The sequence below is a fragment of the Aedes albopictus genome, chromosome 3 (genome assembly GCF_035046485.1).
Source record: "Aedes albopictus strain Foshan chromosome 3, AalbF5, whole genome shotgun sequence".
NCBI lineage: Eukaryota > Metazoa > Arthropoda > Insecta > Diptera > Culicidae > Aedes > Aedes albopictus.
The window spans coordinates 187,242,906-187,261,792 of record NC_085138.1 but is presented as its reverse complement, the minus strand read 5'-3'; the positions used below and the strand labels follow the sequence as shown (position 1 = coordinate 187,261,792).

General features: G+C 39.3%; 1 protein-coding gene across 2 annotated transcripts in view; it reads right to left on the bottom strand.

Moving 5' to 3' along the window:
• The window catches only part of LOC109398885 (uncharacterized), a 91,015-nt gene extending 73,163 nt beyond the window's left edge, over positions 1-17,852 (bottom strand). The window contains exon 1 of one of the 2 annotated variants that reach the window (XM_019671335.3): positions 17,164-17,852. The gene's annotated coding sequence lies outside the window, so the exon portion shown is untranslated. Of the gene's footprint in view, positions 1-16,189; positions 16,227-17,163 lie in introns of those variants that run through there. The other variant, XM_062856829.1, reaches the window with a different exon arrangement.
• Positions 17,853-18,887: the final 1,035 nt, after the last annotated feature.

Genomic DNA, 18,887 nt, shown 5'->3' with positions numbered 1-18,887 from the left:
TCTAAAATATTTTAGGGACTTCAGATTGAAAAAAGAGTTAATGTTTTGCAATATACTTTCAATTAGCTACACTATAACTGGTTTTAGACAAAATGTTTTTAAATCACAATGTTATGTCTATAATATAGCGTATCAAAATCTCATTCGATAACATTAAGAACGATTTGCTTAAAAAAATTTCTATAAAGAATTAGAAGCATTTGAAAATGCAGCTCCTATCCTTTCCCATGTTAAAAAAAATTGTTTTCACGCACAGCGCAATTCTCTCAGAGAGCCTCCGTCAAGGCGAAATCTCTCCCGCCGTCCAGAGTTAAGAAGAGACGAAACGAATTTAAGAGCATGAGTGCTTGCGGAGTGAGATGGCTCACGCCCCCCAGCAATATGGATTGCATTGGGGATCGCAACCTGCACCATGAGAGGAAATGCGAAAAAAATAATCAGACTGGGCTAAGCGGTAGATACTGGTTGCCCTATTTAATCTGCACGGCAGATATATTTGCAATGCGAAACTCCGAAACAATAGGTGTTTACTGGTTTCGCAAATTTGTATTGTTTAGCCTAAATCAGGCATTTACACGGGAATGCCATCAACCATTTTTGTGAAGGCAAGCGAGTAAAGCAGACGTAACACATGTGGAAGATTATAAATTGTAGTAGACAAGATCAAATTGAAGATCAGTTTCGTACTTGATGATAATTGAGAATTGATAGTGCTATACTTGAAAGTATTACAAACTGAGGTGAGATGAAAAAGCAATATGTTCTAGAATTGAAGTAAATCGTGTTAAATGTAGGTTTCAGAATTTCATCGGAAACTTGGTTCTTAACTACTGTGCAGTGAAGAAGAAAAAAAAACGCATAGGTAAGCTATTTTGTGAACGGAAACTATCTAGAATGTATAATAACTTCGTTGTGGGTAGCGTTCCCTTCAACGAAGGGTTTTTATTTGGGTTCGTAAAACCCAACGCTACAGATCCTTCTCGCGGACCGGCGCAAGCTCCACGCGCATCCCTGGCAGCTCTACGTACTTCGGCGCAAGCTACACGCGCAACGGAATCCCCGCGAGTCGGCTAAGCTCCACGCGTCTCGGTGCAAGCTCTAGGCGTAAACGGTGCTCATCTCTTTCCGGTGAACCCGGTGAGCCGATACCTCGCCGTGCGACGGAAGATCTCAGCACTCTCCCTGCGTTCTACCAACAACGAGCGACGCGCAAGCCCACTGCTTTTCGTCGTCCGAGCGATCACCCTTGTTCGAGTCCCCCGCAGCATCCGTGCCTGGGCATCTCGCGGTGACCGCCTCAACCGCAATTCAATATCACGGTGAGACGAGACTCTCTGTTGCCTATCGTCGAAGCACACCAGCGTCGAATACGCCTGCCGTCCGTAGTTCGAACGGTCACTCGCTCTCGCCTCGATTGCAGCCTCCCCGTACCACGATCTCCCGGTACTCGCCCCTACGCAAGCCACAGTTAGAGAAGCACTCAGAGAGTACCAGTTGGCCGAGGGCACCGCGCAGCCGCGACAATCGCCGCTCTCTCGACGACTGTGCCAGCAGGATCTCGCGCTCTGAGGAGCGACCGCGCTACAACAACGTGCCGCAGTGGAGACGACCAACAACTCTACGATCGTCCACCAGATCTCACGCGCTGCAGCTGCAAGTTGCGCGACATCGGAGCAACACGACGGCCGGGCCCCAATGTGAGAACAAAGTTTGTTCAATAGAACCGTAAGTTTTTCAAACCTTTCGCCTTGACGGAACTCTTTGAGAGAATTGCGCTGTGCGTGAAAACATTTTTTTTTAACATGGGAAAGGATAGGAGCTGCATTTTCAAATGCTTCTAAAATATTTTAGGGACTTCAGAATGAAGAAAGAGTTAATGTTTTGCAATATACTTTCAATTAGCTACACTATAACTGGTTTTAGACAAAAAGTTTTTAAATCACAATGTTATGTCTATAATATAGCGTATCAAAATCTCATTCGATAACATTAAGAACGTTTTGCTTAAAAAAATTTCTATAAAGAATTAGAAGCATTTGAAAATGCAGCTCCTATCCTTTCCCATGTTAAAAAAATTTGTTTTCACGCACAGCTCAATTCTCTCAGAGAGCCTCCGTCAAGGCGATTTGAGCTCAATAGGTAGGATTAGTATAGTTAAGACCCATTGTATAATTGCGGTTACATCTTGACTAGGGCCTAAAATATAACACTTCCTTCACTAAATTGTTTGAAGCTTCCCTATTTTAGTATTCTTTTTTTTTTAATTTTATTCGGTGATCCTTTTTCCATTTTCTGATTTCGTTGGATCTTACGTTTGGGTTGTCGGAGAAATAGCGTGATTGAGCCACTTTCAAAACTCGCCCGTGACAGAGTCTCAAAGCCGGACCTAAAAAGCGTCGCAGCCTCTCTAACCCGAGAGTGGCGCTAAAGCTGCTGACGTTGTGTGCGAAAGAACCGTTACAAGGTTCCACGGCGGTGTCAACGGAGACATTTCTGGTTTGCAACCAAAACATGCTCTGCTACGTAGCAATCTTCATATTTTTGAGAGAATGGGGCAGAAAAAATGACTGAAGTATGTATCAACTGATATGGCCGCTCCGGAACACCTGGAACAGGTTCCGCGGAGGCCTCTTAAACACAATAACACACGAAATAATCACTTTTAGACATTTGACAAAACTGAACCCTCTCTCACCTCCTGACCCCAGCACAATCCGGAATACCGCCGGAATGGTTCCGGATATTACATGGCCACTTGAGTGTAATAAACTAGCACCAATATATGATTCATTGAGGTCCTGAGAACCCATGGTGGTGCAGAGGGCCGAATGGAAAGATCTCCATTCTAGGCGATTACCAGCCGATTCTAGGCGATTTCTGTCGACTTCCCCTATTTATTAGTTGAGGCTGCGCCGCCATGAGTCTCTGGGTCTGCCTCTGCTGTGATGTTCTACTGACGCTGGGTTCCAATCTAACGCTTGTTTGCAAATTTAGTTCCCGCCCTGCGTAGAGTGTGTCCGACCCCCCTCCACTTTCGCTCCCAAATTTCTGTCGCTATCGGTTTTTGATGAAATCGATGATGGAACTCCACGTTAGAGATCCAACTGTGACGCCACCGTGCACGCATTATATACCGCAGGCATCTATTAATGAATACCTGCAGCCTTTGAGTGTTCTCCACTGATACACACCAAGTTTCACTGGCGTACAGCAGTACAGATTTCACGTTCGAATTGGAAATTCAGATTTTGATGCGTCCACTAATATGATTGTTTTTCGATACATTTCTTAAACTCACAAAGGCAGCCTTCGCCTTCTGGACCCGAACACCTACGTCGATCTTGGTGCCGGCATCGACCGCCATTTGGCTACCAAGATATTGGAAGCTTTCAACATTCTCCACTGCTTGATCAGCTACCTAGAAATTGGAAAGGTTGACCGTGTCTACATTCAACGATTTGGTCTTGTTAACGTAGATGGTAAGACCTACCGACCGCTGAGGAGCGATTGACAAGATCATCGAGCTTCCTCTGCATATCAGGGCGCCATTGAGCTAGGAGAGCAACGTCATCAGCCAGTTCGAAGTTACCTAAGTGCTCCATGGTAAAGGGCTTCCACAGCAACCCACGATTTGGTACACAATCAATCGCAACTAGCATGATCACATCGATTACGATGAGGAACAATAGCGGTGATAGTATACATCCTTGCTAAATACCCAAAAAAACTTGCTCACTTCAGCAACGATCCGGATGGGGTCGGAAGAGACACCGTTCCGAAGTACTCTGCACGAAAATGCCCTGTACTGTGCTCCAATAAGGCTAATGATTTTCTCAGTGACACCCTTGCGCCTGAGGGTTCCCTACATGCTTCCATGAGTGAAGCAGTCGATAACACTAGTTTACAGCATTTTTGAACTCGGTAAGCTGATGATCATTTTTGATGCCCTGAGTTCGAAAACGCGAAAGAAAAAAAATTACAGTAGAGCGGAATTTTTTTCGACATTCCATACAAGGTTAGGGGCTGTCCATAAACCACGTGGTTATTTTTTTGGGACTTTTCAACCCCCCCCCCCCCTGCGTGGTCATTAGTCCATACAAAAAAATTTATTTGCCCTTACAAAATGGTCATCGGCCGAACCCCCCCCCCCCCCCCCCCCCCCTCATGACCACGTGGTTTATGGACAGCCCCTTAATGATTTCAAATCGATTTTTGTTCTATTTTTAAGTAAAGTCGCTCACTTCAAACATCTCATTCTCCGTAATCAATGCTTAGATTGAGCTGAAATTTTTACTGTAACTTGACATGTCAAAAAAAAAAAAAACATCGAGAAAGAATTTTTAAGTTGTTTCTATCTTATTGAAAAAAAAAATAAACTTCTTCAAAAATTTTTGAGAATTTTGCCAAAATTTAAGAAGATTGTCCCTAAAACTCGCCAATATCTTGAATTTCATCAATCTGATGCAAAACCTGTATTCAGATGATCGAATGGTATTGTATTCAGCTTTTAATTTATGGGAAAAGATTTAAAATTGGTTGGACAAAACGCAATATATTTGAATTTTAGTAAATTACATAATTTGAAAAGTTGCAAAACTCGATATTGAGTTAAAACTCAAAAACTGTTCTACTTAAAAATTTTTGAAGGTCGGTTTCAAAATCAGCACTAAATTGTGCTTCAAAAATTTTGGTCGTTGACAGAAGTTCACGACTTTCGTTTTATTTTGTAAACTTGTGTAATCAATTAACCCTAAAAGGGATACCTTCATGGCCTCAGTTTCGTCACCTCCCTGAGTATGTTCCATCAAAGACGAGCTCAACAAATAAACAGTTACTTGCTAGAAGTAAGTCACAGTGACTTCTGCGCAACAAAATCCTGCGCCGCCGTGACTCTTCGGTGACAAGTGTGTTACTTGGGAAGATGATACGGAACGTGACAATATGGTCCACACAATATCTTCCGGTACGCAAACCTACTCACTGCCGCCAGAGATTTGCGTCAATCTTCTCCTGTATCCTGTATCAGGTTAAGGATTACTCAGCAGAGGACTTTGAGAACGAAGAACAGTAACATGATGCCCCGCCAATTATCGCATATAGTCAGGTCACCCTTTATGGGTACCTTTACTGAGACGGGGTCAGCTTTGAGCATCTCGGCTGATAGGGTATATGTACCATTCCTTGGCCTAATTTGCAAGCTGCCCTGACAATTTTGACCATAACTCATAAATTAATAGCACTAAAAATAATATGTTGACATTATTACACACTCTAGGCAATGCATGTTTCACCAATTGGAAGTAAACTAACGTAAATATTCAAGAATTTACTTAATTAAGTTGAAAAAATTTGATGCGATGGTATGCAACGTTGGTCTATGGGACAAAAATTGGCCTACTAGTGGATACAACGTGGGCCTATTGCTTTACATGCACTAGAACCACTAGTTATCTAATTTTTTCTATATTTCTGCTGAAGTATTATCGCTGTTTGTTCACCAATCGTACTTTAAAATTACATTTTCGGAGCCAAATTATCAAAAAACTATAAATAAATCACTTTCACTCAAGTTCTTTCTTAATTTAGTAACGAAAGTAACGCAACCCAATTATTGTGTTATATGTTCAAAGTCACCGCACACAGAATCTTTCTTTCTGGTCGATCTTCCTGGTTCTTACGCAAGAAATGTTGTTGACGTCTTTTTATTGGTGTTTTTGATGGCACTTTACTGATGGGCCAAGATTTGGGTACATATTGAAAAAAATGTCCTCAATATTCGGCCCACATTCAATTTGTAAAATAGCTATTATTCGTTGAAAACAAATACATATGTTCAAAACAGCGTCTTTGACCGTCGCATCAAATGTTCAGTGATTGAAAAGTCTGTTCGAAATGTTCCAGAATCATGCCATTTATGATCATGTGTATAGACTACCCACTAAATCGAGGAATCATGGCGTCTATAAAAGCTAAACAAAGTGATATTTTCATTCAATTTTAATGCTCCAAAGTGCTAAAATTGGAACGAAATGTTACAGTTGTTTGGCGCATAGCTTTTCCGATATCTAGTTATGCGTATTTGTTTGAGTTTTTGGTTTACGTTGAGATAGGCCGAACGAGGGGACTATGCCAACGAAGCATCCCGATACCCTATGTGATCAAACCCTGAGGCCCTGTGAGATTTCGTGCTACGGATGGCTAACCCTACCTCCTACAATTATGGAGCTTCGGTGTTGACACGGGTAATGCGTGGTAATGGTTTCCAAAGTGCTCGAACCAGCGTTTCAGCTGGTCAGCCGGGTCGATTGATAGCTGTCCAGTCCAGACGTGTATTTCATGGGCATCGTAGCATTCATCTTAGTCCCACTAAGGCAACATGAGACATCGTAGAGGAGACGAATGTCGTCAGTATTTGAGGTTTTCAGGCCTTCGTTGCCCACACCCTTTTGCTCCGCCTACATGAGCACTTCACTTCCTTCTCGAGAGCCAAATAGCGCTGACGGGCTACGGCTTTGGCTCCTCGTGTGTTCGCTCGCTCTATTGAGCATTTGGTGTTCCTTCGCTCCTCTATCGTCCTCCAGGTGTCATCTGTGATCCACTGCTTTCTCTGGGTGCGAAGCTAACCCAAATTATTTTCGCCGGTGGCGATGAAGGCGTTCTTGATGGCGCTCCATTGCTCTTCTACGCTTCCACCTTCCGCAATATCCGCAACACGGTTCTCCAGCTCCTCGTCGAAGGACCTTTTCAACGCAGCGTCTTCCAGCCAGCGTGTGTTGAACTGGCGCCCGATTTTCTCCTCCTGTTGATGAATCCTAGCAATGCGCAACCGGATCTCGCTCATTATTAGGAGATGATGCTCGGACGCAAAGTCGGCGCTACGTTTGTTCCGTACATCAAGATGACTCCGTCTCTATTTTCGGCTGATTCCAATGTGGTCGATATGATTTTCCGTGACGCCATTACGGGAAATCCATGTCACTTTGTGCACTGGTCGATGGGGGAGAAACGATTACCAAATCGCCGTGCCATTGTTGCCATAAAACTCTGCAAACTGCTCCTCGTTCTCGCTCATTTCTCCGAGACCATGGTGTTCCATGACATGCTCATAGTCCAACCTTCGCGTTGAAGTCGCCCATGAGGATCTTGATATCACTTTTTTGAATCTTATCCACGACATCATTCAATTGGCTGTAAAAGTTCTCTACATCTTGCATTTCGGCAGCATCGGTTGGGACATACCATTGGATCATGGTAAGCTTTCGAACCCGTGTTCTCAATCTAGCTACAATTATTCTCACACTAAAAGGTTCCCACTTCAGGAGGAAACCAACTCCACGGTGGCGGGAAGCGTGTTTATTACCTTGTAGGCCAGAGTATAGCAGAATTTGACCTGACGCCAATTTGTGTTCTTAAAGTTCAGCCGGTGGACTTCGCTCAGTCCTAGCATCTCAAACTTCATACGGCACCTCTCATTGGATAGTTATGCCAGTTTACCCTGCTGGGCTAGTGTTAATACATTCCAAGTTCCAATTCTGGTCCGCTGTTTCGCGCCAAAAGTCTTTGTCGTTGAATCAGTTCGTAATCTATCCACCGTGGTTGGGCTGCCACCTTAGGTATATCTTCCGGTGGAGGCAAGCCCGTGCACAAGGGGGGAGGGGTGGTTTGAGGGTTAAAACCACCACCCCCGCCCTCCCCATTACAGGTGCTCCATACACTAGGCGCCCCTCCGCCTTTTGCCGCAATTGGGAAAAACCCCACCACTTCTGTACACGGGCCTGGATGGAGGAACATTTCATACTTAGCCACTGGATGCCCGAACAGAAGCTGTTTGAGCCGCATCTTCTTGGTGAACAGACACTCGGGCGTACCTCCTCAATTTAGCTGAAGGAAGAAGGACAACAGTGCCAAGGCTGCACTTCTAGCTAAGTAACCTCTCGTAGTTATCCTGTAATTCCTCTGAAAGCCATTGAAATCTCTCCAAATTAATATGTATGTAGTCTACAAACCCATTGGATTTTTCCCTGATACATCATGAAACTCCTTGAATTCCATCCGAAACATCCTTGAAACTCCATTTTCGAACGTAATTTCACTCGACATCGTGAGGCTGATGTCCACTAAAAATGTTTCCATTATGAACAGATCCAAGACTGACCGGAAATCGAATACGTCACCTGGTCTTTCTGAACATCCGCTCGTTTACTGCTTCGGCTATATTTTCCATTTATATAGTAGAGTAAGCAAAGGTTAATAATAGCGACGATTTTGGGAAAGGGTTCATCTTAACTTTCCTACCATTACGTCACTATTCCGATGGGACAAAGATCATTTGCATTGGAAATCTGACTACAGTCAATTAGCGCATTCCCTCGGGTGAGAAACCACTCCTCACAGCAGGAATAGCTAATGCCATTATCTTAGACGAAACGAGATCAGCATAAATCCGAATGCCGGCAAGCTTACTCAACTTTGAAGATGTATTCTTTTAGCGTCACATCAAACTGAAAACTTTCTCTCGATTTCCACTTAACAATTTGTATCCACATTTGCAACGTGTCCTCTGACCGGAACTTTTAGTCACATGTGGAACTTTATTTGAAAGTGTGATAAGCGAAATAAAAGTTGCATGAAGAGCAGCACGTCCATGCATATAATAGTTCCACCTTCATCCATGCTATTCGGATAAGTTCAACGTAAGCTTCATTATTGTTCTCTCTGTTTTTACTTGAAAGGAACTTGCACTATGAACTGAATGACATTGTAGGTACTTTATTCTGGTTCGGATGGTAAACCTGAAAATATCTTGACCTAGTATAGCTGTAGTGATGAGCTCGTGGGTATTGAGTAAGACCATACTGAGTTTGTTTGAAGATTTTTTTTAGAAAACAATGTTTACTGATTTCAATCAAACAAGAAAGCCAACATTATAATAAGGTGTGACATTGGTTTTACAAATCGATAAATTAGCCAACATAACAATGCCTTAGTTTTTGTTTTCTGCCGTGTAACGCCTAGGTATACGAAAAGTTTGGTGAAACCAACCATGGCAGTGGATTCAATTATGCAAATATCCATCCCATCAGAAAAAACAAATTATCCTGTTTGTGTTTCCCGCCCCATGTTCCGTGCCGCTTTCTGTTAAAATTTCACACTCAATTCTACATTCTCCCTTTCTTCCTTGTTGATAGTTGGTTCTAGCCCCTCTTCCAGTGCGAATTTAAGGGTAGTGTCTCGTTGAAGAGGTAGGACTGTGGGACAAAAGAGGCGGGAGTGGAGATATTTTGCGGATGCTACTGATTAACTCGATTGAATGGTGTGGGTTACCAGTTCAGTTAGTTTATTTAAATTTCAGTCCTGCGTCAAACGTCTTCAGCCTTTCTAGGTCATATGTCAACCGATTTGAGTTCTCTTTGATCCTAATGAAAGCTACAATACCCTAGTAGAACGCTTTAAAATGTTATTTTGATTGGATATTTGATTACCGAGATACCTTTCAAAGAATACTTGGAAATAATACAACTCAAAGTTTTTTTGTCAAATTGTATTACAATAAATTTCTTGGCTGTCTGTCAACCAATGTGTGTTCTCTTAGCACCAATTGAAAACTACAACATCCGATTGTAATAACAACACTCCTGAATTTTATTCCGATTGGACATTCGATTAGCGATTAGCGAAGAGTTCTTGGGAGTAATCCCGAGCAAAGTCTGATAGCAAATTGAAAACTAATTTTGATGTTGTGATATTGCAAATTTTGATAACTCAGGTTGTTGTCGTTTTGGTCGTTTCAGCGGTTCAAACATCAAAAATGAGAGCAGAAAAATGTTCCTGTGATTGCAAATCGAAAACAATTACTGCTATAGATGATAGCAAATTGATAACTGTTTTTGTTATCAGTGCAAGAAAAAGGAAAATCGTCAAATGTAGAGTTTTTTTTTGTTGATATCAAATCATAAATGCAATAACATAATTGCACTAATGATATTTCCCTAGAATTACTTTAGATAGTTTACTAAAACATTGAAAACTATTCTAACACTAAATATTTATACTGATTAAAAATGACAGAAACCGAAAACAAAATTTGAAATCAAATAAAATAAAAATAAACTGATATCAAAATGTGATATCAATTTGTTGCTTAATACAAATCATGTTTTCGATCTGCTGTAATTTTGTTGTTGGACTTTGCTCGGGATACTACTTAATTTCTTGAGAGTTTCGACAAAGTGTGTCATAATAAAGTTCTCAGCCATTTATCAACTGATTCGGATTCTTTGAGCGCCAAATCAAATCTGTAACACTCTAAGAGAATTCTCAGATCATACAGTAAGGTTAAGGAATGCCTATAGAGATTTCTATTGGGATTCCTTCAGTGGGATTCGTTGAAGAAGGCCAAGAGGAGTTCCAGGAGTAATACCATGATTGTTTTCTAGAGTAATGATTAAAAATTCAAAAGGAATTCTTGGTTGAGTCTTTAGAAAAATCCCTGAAAAAAACCAAAGGCATTTCTGAAAGTTTCATAGGAAAATTTCCTAGAAGAATCTCAGCAAGAAAGCCTGGAGAAATCCCTAGACGGATTCCTGCAGGTATCTCAGCAAGAAATTCTGGATGAGACCTAGGAGGCATGTCTGAAATATTAGAAGCAGCAGGAATCGCTTATGGAATCCCAGAAGGAGTTCCTAGATGAATGTCAAGAGAAGCTTCGGAGGAATCCAATGAGAAATATTTGGAGAAATCTCAGGAAAAAAAACCTTTAGGATTTCTAGGAAGAAAACCCGAAGTTACTTCTACAAGGCTCCTAGGAAGATTTCCTTGAATAATCCCAGTAAGTTTTTGAATGAATCCCTGGAGGAATTTCTAGAGAAGTCCTAGGAGAAATTGCTGGAAGAATTACAACAGAAATAGCTTGTGGAATCCAGCTGAAATTCCTGGAGAAAGGCCAAGAAGAGTTTCCTGGAGAAAATCCATGAGAAAATTATGAGAGAATCCTTGCATAAAATATCTGGGAAAAAATTCCTGGAGGAACCACCGAAGAGCTTCTGGAGACATCACAGAAAACCTCAGGAGGTATTCTTAGAAGGGTTCTCGGATGTATCATTGTATAAATCTCAGGAGAAATCCTAGGAAGAATTGCTGGAGTAAAATATGGAAGAATTTCTAGAGAAATCCCATCAGGAATACCTGGGGGAATCTAAAGAATAAATTCTTTATTTAGAACCGGTAGAGGTATTCTGGAAAAATATGTAAAGGAGGCCCTGAAGGAATCACAGGAGGAATTTCCCGGAAGAATTGCAGCCATAATGCTAGGATAAATTCAAATAGGAAACACTAGAATAATTTCTGGACATATCATAGTAAGAACTTCTGGAGGAATTGCTGGAAGAACCGCAAGAGGAGTTGTTTGAAATATTCTTGGAGGAAGGCCAAAAGGAGTTTCTGAAGGAGTTCCATGACAAATTTCTAGAGGAATCTTTGAATGAATTCCTGGATGAGTCCTTGGCGAAATCCCTGGTAGAACAATCAAAGGAATTTCTGTGAAAATTTCAGGGAGATTATAAGGTAAGATCTCAGCCAAAAAGCCATGAGAATGCTCTAGAAGAATCCGTAGCATAATTTCTGGTGTACCATAGTTAAAATTTCTGGAGGAAGAATAGCTGAAAAAACCTCAGGAATTGCTTGAGCAATCACAGCTGGAATATCTGGAGGAATTCCTAAAATTCCGGGAGGTATCATAGAAGTAATTTTTAGGCAAATCCTTGTATCAGGAATGTCGAGGGTATCCTAAGTTCCTCTAACAAATGCCTGGAGGAATAGCTACAGCTCTCCTTGAAATAAGCGGTAGAAGTGTACTGGAGGAATTCCTAATGGAATCGCAGGAGGAATTTCTGAAGGAATTACATGAGGAATGCCAGGAGAAATCCCTAGAAGTATTTCTGAATGAGTTCTAAAGGGAATTGCTTGAAGAATTTCAGCTGGAATTCATGGAGGAATGTCAATAAAAGTTCTTGGAGAAATCCCTTGTGCAATTTCTCGAGGATCTTTGAAGGAATCTCGAGAAGAATCACCGAAGAGATATTTAGATAAATTCCAGGGATATTTTCCGGGAGAATTTCCAGAAAAACTTCCCTAGAAAAATTCCTGAAGGTAACAGAGTGAGAATTTTTGGAGGAGTTCTAAGAGAAATTGCTGGAAGAATCTCAGCAGGAGTTTCCTGGAGAGTCCTACCACAATTCCCGAAGGAAGGCCAATATAACCTCCTGGAGGAATTCCATGAGAAATTTCTGGAAGAATCTCTGAATAAATTCTCTAAAGGAATTCCTGGAAGAATCATCGGAGAAATTGCTGGTTCAATCTCTGCAGATTTTTTTTTGTATGTACAACCCCATCAAGAAGCAGAATCCTAAGGGAAGTTTATTGAAGAAATATCGGGAGGAGGCCTAGAGAAATCACTGTATAAATAGATAGAGGTATTTCTAGAGGAATCCATGGAGAAGTCTGTTCATTGTTCTTATCAATCTCCAAAACGCGTACAACAGGTATGTATATATGTAATTCCAGGTGTGCTTAAGTTTCGTTCAAATGTGCCATCAATAAATATAGGAACTATTGTGTGAAGTTTTAAATTTAAGATGCCTGTCAAGGAAAAAATCTAGGGGGTGCCAAATTTGTTCTAGGGGGTGCCAGGCACCCCTGGAATCCCCCCTAGCTACGCCAATGTTCATGTGTTATTCACGGTTGTAGATTTTAAATAGAAAAACAAAATCATTACATTTTTCTACGTTTTGAATAGAGTGTTTTATTTGGTGAATTCAATGCAGCTCATATTACCATCTGAAAAACTTCGGTGAAGTCACCGGACAGACAAACAGGGCTATCTGTGTTATTTCTAGCAACTGCTGCATTCGGTTGTCTAAGAGTGACAGATTCTTTTCTGCATTAAAAAAACATTCAACGTCTGTTGTCTGTGATTTTTTTCATCAAATGCTGTGTCTAGTTGTATTAGGTTATCACTGTTTTTTTTTTTCTGCATCTGATAGTAAAAAATAATTAAAGTGTCCAATATTTAACCCTCCTTTGGCATTAGGGTGATTTTTGACTCAAACCGTACACTACGCCAGCGAACTGTTACCAACGTGATGCAAAATGAAGGTTAAAAATATCAAAATTTTCAACGTCTGTTGTCTGTGATTTTTTCCATCAAATGCTGTGTCTGGTTGTCTTAGGTTGTCACTGGATTTGTTCTCTGCAGCTGATAGTGAAAAAGAATTGAAATGTCAAATATTAAAAAAAAATTCAACGTCTGTGTCTGTGATTTTTTTCATCAAGTGCTGGGTCTGGTTGTCACTGGTATTGTTTTCTGCATCTGATAGTAAAAAAGAATTGAAGTGTCAAATATTAAAAAAATCAAAACATTCAACGTCTGTTGTCTGTGATTTTTATCATCAAATGCTGTGTCTGGTTGTCTAAGGTTGTCACTGGTTTTGTTTTCTGCATAAAAAGAATTGAAGTGTCAAATGCATCTGATAGTAAAAATGAATTGAAGTGTCAAATATGTATTTAAAAAAATGAAAATTTTCATCGTCTGTTGTCTGTGATGTTTTTCATCAAATGTTGTGTCTGGTTATCTTAGGTTGTCACTAATATTGTTTTCTGCATCTGATAGTAAAAAAGAATTGAAATGTCTATTATTTAAAAAAATCAAAATTTTCAACGTCTGCTGTCTGTGATTTTTTTTCATTAAGTGCTGGGTCTGGTTGTCTAAGGTTGTCACTGTTTTTGTTTTCTGTATCTGATAGCGAAAATCTGATAGTAAAACAGAATTGAAGTGTCAAATATTTTATTTGTGAGAATTTACCCGCGTGCTGCGACTGGTTGGCTAGTCACCGGACAGACAAACAGGGCTATTATATATATATATATATATATATATATATATATATATATATATATATATATATATATATATATATATATATATATATATATATATATATATATATATATATATATATATATATATATATATATATATATATATATATATATATATATATATATATATATATATATATATATATATATATATATATATATATATATATATATATATATATATATATCTATATATATATTATACGTATAACAACAATAATATATGTTATACGTATAACAACAATAATTTTCATGACTGTAAGAAGAGTTTTGTTCACCATAAGTGGATTTAATCAGTTTTTTTTTTTAAAATTATCATCAGTTTTAAATTCCATACTACGAATAAACTAATAGAATAATATATTTGACCAAAAAATATAATTCACTTTGTTTATAATAAAAGTTTTAGACATAATTTTTGCGTAATCGGAACTTGTGGGATAAATTAACAATTCGTTCAAATTTCACATTTTTTTCACAAAGATGTGTGCAAATTAAAGAATTATCAGACATGCATGTACCGTTCCTACTTTAAATATCTCCTGCCTCGCTCTTGGAGTAGGCAATGACCGATGAAGCCATAAAGTTTCAAATATAAAATCTCATACGGTCGATAAACTTGATAAAAGAAATTTATATCAAATAAAAAAATGCATTTAATCCCATATTTAAAAGGAATTCATGCTGCAGTTCATAGAGAAACTGCAAAAGAATTTAGAGCTGAAATTTTCGAGGAATTTTTAATAAAATTGGTAGCACAATCAGTGGTATCAGTGGTATCGTTTTTGGAATACAAAATGCTGAAGAAGTTTTTAGCTGGAATCCTTGATGTTATTTTTGACTTAATTTCCAGAAGAATTTTCTATTATTTTTTTGAAATTTTATTCTCTTCTGCAATTTTCTCAAGGAATCTATGGATTTTTTCAGCAGGTCGCCATGGATTCATACTTCTTATTTCAGTAAGCAATCATCTCAAGAAATTTGGACTGAAATTCTTCAAAACAATTTGCACTAGACTTATGCTGGATTTCTTCCAAAAAATGTTAGTTTTGTTGTTCACCATTTTGAGTCATAAGCTGTCAAGAGTCAAGAGTTTCAAAAGTACTTCGAAAATTCGAAAAAAAAAACCATTCATTCTTATAAGAACTCTATTGGAAAATACTTCAAAATGTATTAAAAAACTTAAGACAGAAAAAAAAACAAACAAATTCAGCAGGAACTTTTTGACTTTTAAATTCGCATAGTTTCGACTGGAATTCCTCTAGAATTCAATTGATGATATTCTTCAGGAGTTTCGGTAATTTACATTGAGAAATTGCACAAATGAAATGTTAATCAATTTCGGACGACAAATTTTAAATTTAAAAAATAGCTGTCAAATAGTTGCAGCCTTTCTCTTAAGAATCATTACATATCACCTACATTTCACCAGTAGACAGTATTAAGGGCGAACGGGACGGTCGAGGAAATATCCGCCATTGCTCTGTTGCTACTAAGATGGTAATCTCAGATTCTGCTTCATATTTTGCAACAAAAACCTATCATTGTGTATGCTCACTTGCAGTACATATGCTGACTATTTTTCAGCATCTTCAGTGCGAAAGAACTCGAGATTACCATCTTCAAAATCGCGAGGCGAATTGATAGAAAGAGAGACAAGATAGGAACAATAACACGGCATCCCGTTTCACCTTAATGTGAAATTCTTATGACAAGAATCAAATCTAGAGAAGTTCCTCACACTACTTCTTTTTTCTCGCTTCACATTTTTTTACTGAAGTGAAATTTTTAGAGGGCCCCTGAAATGTGATAAATCCACCTAGAAGTGAGATAGAAATTTTAGTTTTGTTTCATAATTATGCCAGAGATTCCAGAATAATTTCAAAGTTCATCTAAAACATTTGAAATAATTCGCTTTTGAATTAATGAAGCTCTGTTTTTCGGAATGCAGTTCACCTATGATAAAGTTCACAAAGCCTGACTCAAAAGTGTTATTACGTTAAGGTGATTTGGGACGACGTGTTAACTTTACTATCTTCCGTCTCTGCCATCATCATTACCCTCGAAGCTCTGACGATGCAAATCTCTAGTGCCAATGAACTGATTTAACTGAAAACATAGTCGATTGTTCATCACATGTAAGCATCAATTTTCCAGCCCATTCCGTACAGTAGAACTCGAGATTTGCACTTTCAAAGCTTGAGAGCAAACTGTTGAAGTAGAAAATTGAAATATATTTGTTAAAAATTCAAACCTTCAATTGGCATAAATCATCACTGCCAATGTAATGCCCATCCAATTCAGGCAATGCACACTAGTATGGGACAAATATCAAATCCTCGCTCCAGTCGACTTTTTAGATCCCATTTAGGTCCCATATGAACTGTGCAAAATTTCAGCGCAATCGGTGAAACTATAATTTAGCGCAAGCGGTTCAAAGTTTTCATAGGCTTTACTATGGGAAAAGTTACACTTTCAGATAAAAAATCCCAGAGGTCGTCCCTTGTCTCCTTAATTCAAATCGATCAATGTTTCTTGTAGAAAAATCAATTATGAAACTTTCCTTCGAAGACCGCAAAACAATTGGATGCTTGTGGAAAAAGTTATTGATTTATTACCGATTAGTGATCCAATGAACGGCTTTTTGTTTTGTTTTATTAGCAGCACTGTAGCTGCTGCCTTGGCTGCTGCTGTTTCTGGGGGTGGTGATGCCACCCGCCACCGCATGCAACAGCGGCAGCAGCAGTGCTGCTGATAAAACAAAACAAAAAGCCGTTCATTGGATCACTAATCGGTAATAAATCAATAACTTCTTCCACAAGCATCCAATTGTTTTGCGGTCTTCGAAGGAAAGTTTCATAATTGATTTTTCTACAAGAAGCATTGATCGATTTGAATTAAGAATACAAAGGGCTATCTCTGGAATTTTTTGATTGAAAGTGTAACTTTTCCCATAGTAAATCCTATGCAAACTTTGAACCGCTTGCGCTAAATTATAGTTTCACCGATTGCGCTGAAATTTTGCACAGTTCATATGGGACCTAAATGGGATCTAAAAAGTCGACTGGAGCGAGGATTTATTTTTTCCATACAAGCGTGTACCATACTAATGCACACTCACTCGCACTGAAACTTCCAAAGAAAAACAAACAAAAATAAATCAAATTTCCGCTCCAAATGGTTCCACTGAAACTATTCAGATTTATTCATTAATAACAAATTATTTACTTGCTGAAAGCACTATGATATCCCCCAACCAGCATATGGTGCTCGCCAGGGAACAAGTTTTGCAGCTTTTTGTTCCGTTCACTTCTGTTGTTCACTATTGTTGTAGGTATCACTTTTCGCAAACACACATTCACACTTTCCAGATTTGCACTTATCACTTGAGAGCACCCGACCGTATGTCCCGGTCCGACACGGTTTTGCGAATTTACATATCCTTGGGCTGTAATCCCAGCGCCCAGATGCCTAACGAACGCCTCGAACTCTCACCGTGAACTGAACCATCGGATCGTCTGGCAAGGACATTATATCAGCAGCAGTGATTTCGCATTTTGATGGCTTCTCGATGGGAGAGTGCACATGAGACTGGGGGATCCTGGTCCCATTCCGGCCAAAACAGAGAACCCACATCGCGCCTTTTTATTATCACGGCACAGTTCTCTCCGGAATCCTCCTCGGCACACGAACAGCATCCGACGGTGATAAACAAAGAGCCGAACGCTGCAGCTCACGTGCTTTCCATTTGGCAAACCGTAAGCCTTGTTTTATCACCATGCACGTTTCAGTGATAACCAGAAGCATTTTCTGAACTTTTCTCCTCCGATCCTGAACAGCTGAAACCGAACCGGGTGCTGCTCGCGCTCTTGGGACATGCGCCATCGGGATGTTATTGTGAATGCTGATTCTGTGAGCGATTGCCCTGGTGCCGCCACCCATGCCATGCCATGCCTTAATGTTCCAGCGTCTAACGCCGCAGACATCCTCCTAGTTATGGTTTGATGCTTTTGGCCACGCTATCGGGAAATCATGTTGAAGCATCAGAACCCACTACTCCCTTTATTGTCCCTCATACCGTAAGCGGTGGCAAATTGATTTTACTTTCACTGTCGTCAGTTGCAAAATTAAGGTTTTAAAGATTGAGTCGTATATAATAATAGAAAATATAATTCTGGAAAATGGAGAATGACAAATATTTTCTGAATACCTGGGTGACCACAAAAGACTGAAATTACAGAATTATGTATTAGGGCTCATTCAATCTCGAGAGGCTGAAGGGCCCATATAGCCAATGCGGTAAGTACACTCCATTCGTAGAATGAGCACATGCCTGAGTGGTTCAAAAAATCTTGTTTGCTCCACACCACTTATTCGATTTGTAACCAGATTCTATGGCTTCTCGCAAAATTTGAGTTTATTTTTTTTTGGAAATTGAGACTGCACAAACTCTTAAAATTTTGTATGGGAATTACTATGGGAAATCAATGTTTTTTTTTTCATTTAACATACCGTAGCAAGTGCCATAGAGAGTAAGCTGACCCTTGGTACTCCTTAGTTTTTTCAATTAGTACCTAACAACTTTGCCATAAACTGCATTCAAACCCCATGCCTCATTAACTAACTACCGATTATTATTTAGAACCAAAATCTTTTTCCATGATGGTTAACCCTCAAGGCCCCAGGGCAATCTTTTTATTTTCAATCGGCTAATACTCAGGATCTAAAAAAATATAATAAGGTTATCACTATGATCGACGGGAAGAGTTGAACTTCATGTAAGCAAGCAGTGCTGAAAATGTCATTTCGATATGTCTAAATTCATCCTCATTTCTTTTATTTAGTTTGTCATCAAATTTAAGATAAAACTGAATCTATCTATATATATATATATAAAAATGAGTTTGAAGTTCCTTTGAGGCAACAAAACTCAAGAGCGGGTGGACCGATCA